General features: G+C 34.4%; 1 protein-coding gene across 1 annotated transcript in view; it reads left to right on the top strand.

Annotated features, from left to right (window-relative positions):
- The window catches only part of LOC134843729 (protein virilizer homolog), a 550,828-nt gene that overhangs the window by 233,134 nt on the left and 314,903 nt on the right, over positions 1-2,791 (top strand). The window lies entirely within an intron of this gene.

Raw genomic sequence — 2,791 nt, 5'->3', positions numbered from 1 at the left:
TCAGTCCAAATTTATGACAAAAATAAGAACACGAAAGTGTGTGATTGTTTGGCCTAGTCCTTAAAACGAAGCAGATCACAGACCCCTTTTCAGGCAACTACACGTCACATAGCTCAAGCAAAGCGTGAACTCTATTTCACATGCTACTCAGCGCCACTCATTGGGGCAAACAGTTCGGCTTAGGGCCAAATCCACATTTACGTTCTCTTGCTGCTTCCTATTAGCCAATTCCTTCATCGAACTTGAATTATCAAATTCCAACAAGTCATCAAAAACTTTGAATTTATTAATTCTTGAATTGATATCACTTCAAGCTTGCTTAGTCCTCGTTTTTTAAAAGGAATGTTTACCTTTCCTACAAAATGGGCTGAAAAACAAAAAGAAAAAAATTTTGAAAAATCAATTGCCATCGAAAAAACTTCATGGAAAAATATACAAAAAATGTACAAAAACAAAATTGCGAAATCAATTATCCGCACCAGAAAAAAATAAATACACCGCTCGAACAACCAAAAGCAATAAAACTTTGAACCAAAGTTGGTAAGCGAAGTGATAAAAAAAACGAAAAACATGTTAATGAAGGTCTTGGAGGTTGATTTACAATTTTCTAAAATTTCACGTAAGATTTCAAACACAGGTGGAGCGGAACTTCGCACCACTTGCGATACTACAAAAAAATAAGAAGAAAAAAATTGAAAAATGTAAGAAAAAGCTAGGCGAACCAAAATTTTCGTATCTCTCGATAAGAGACATTTAAGGGTCCCAACTAAAGCAGGAAGTTCTTTGCCTCACAATTGTTTCTCTGCTAAAACAAGTGAGAAGAGTGAAAATTTTTGAGTATCTAGAAAACTTTTTGAGTAACTTTCTTCTTAAAAAAAAACTTAGGAGTCATTTCTGCAGGAAAAATTATCACAATCAGTTCTCTCTAGTGAAACCTTTATCTCAGACTTAATAGTTTAGTTTTTACAACTAAAAACTATTAAAACTATTTAAAAAACGTTAAAAATTCAAAAAGTTGAGTTTTCGAAACACATGAAACCTTCCTGCAAAAGTGAAAAGTACGTCGTGGCCGCTTAAGCAAAAAAATTCAACACGATTGAACACTAAACCTAAGAATTGGCGTGTAATTGTCGCAGACTTTGACTTTTTTGTAGGCCGAAAATTTTTTCTTTAAAAAAAATAGGCGCACCCACTAAGCAGTTAAGCTTTCAACATCATGTTGTTTCAATTTAACCCTTGATATCAGATAAGGCACGATAGTTATCGAGAAAGCCAAAAGTTTTATAAGCAATGGTCAACAATAAAAAAATATGACTTTTTTAAGAATCATAGCTTGTGTGAAGAATTTGTGTGTAGCCACTCATGCAGTACAGATTCACATAACCTGTTACTTCGATTGAACCAAAAATTCAAATTTGGGAGGGTGGTTCTCCGGCAGTCAAAAAAAGGTCAAAAATCAAAACTTACTTTAAAAAATTTGGGCGTGGTTGTGTTGGATTTAACCCCTAATCTCAGACTTGGGAAAGCAGTTCTCGAAAAACTCAAAAAGAGTCATTTCCGAGAGATATTACTTTTCCAAGGGCATGAAGGGCCTGTGTAAAAAAATTTGGGAGTGACGGCTGAAGCAGGGGAGCTTCACACATCCGTTCTCTCCATTCAATCAAAAATCTCAAATTTGGTAGTTTTTGAGAAACAAGTCCAAAAAATAGGTCAAATATTTCCGCATGGACTTTTTTGATGGGAGTAGACAATGGGGTAAAGTAAAAAGAGACTTCGCAAAAAGTAAAATTCAAAGCGTATACAAAAAAAAAACATTAATACCCTATCACATAAACTTTCCTACTACCTCTTTTAATCAAACAGGATTTCTAAACAAACACAAACATGCCAAAAGTGAGAATTTCAAATCTGCGACGGAACAAAACGAAGCGAAAACAAAACTGACAACCTTTGAGCATACATCAGTTGAGCCCAAAAAAAACATGCGTACAAGCCAAATATAGAAAAACTGATACAATAAAAAAAAATGCTGAGATAGACCAATGCTTAAACATGCCAAAACTCGAGATTAAATATTTAATACATAAATATAAATAATTAAAAATATGATACATAGAAAGGAAATTTATTCAGTTTGAATTCGCAGCCTTTTGCAGGGTTCTAAAACAGATTGAATATTTCTCCAAGGCCAATATAGAACATGTTGATTGAAAAACTAAACACAGAAGCAAAGCTTGGCTTCGCAAACACCTGCGAGAATACGACAAAAAGCAGCTCTTTAAAGTGCAAAGAACCGACCACGTCTGAGATTCGAACCTGCGACCTAGAGGTTAAGAGTCTCACACACTAACCACTCATGCTTAATAAATCAAAAACACAAGCCACAAGAAAAGCAGAGAACAGATGCTATGCAATTTCCAATGCTACAGTGAAAATTTCAAATAAGTGAACACTTTTAATGAAAACTTTTATTCGCGAGTTAGGTTAGAAAAAAGACGATGGTCATAGTAGACTAAGCTGATCTCAGGTGCACATACAACATGAGGATATAGCTTAAATGCTTAAACATCCATATCTCCCAGTTAAAAAAAAACTGGAAATCGTATAATTTCTACCTCAATTGCAATACAGCCTTAAAACATAGCCAACAGAAAGTTGGAAAAGAGTCAATGATCGCAAAGAAGCTTTAAGGCTATGTTATTTTTTCATTGAAATTCGAAGCCGTAGTTTTTTTCTGCTTCTTGCGCTCATTGGCTGACTTGTTTTTCAAAACTTCAACTTTCGAATGACA

This window comes from Symsagittifera roscoffensis, chromosome 4, assembly GCF_963678635.1.
Source record: "Symsagittifera roscoffensis chromosome 4, txSymRosc1.1, whole genome shotgun sequence".
Lineage (NCBI taxonomy): Eukaryota > Metazoa > Xenacoelomorpha > Acoela > Convolutidae > Symsagittifera > Symsagittifera roscoffensis.
The sequence above is the reverse complement of the archived record's forward strand: the minus strand, read 5'-3'. Positions and strand labels throughout refer to the sequence as shown.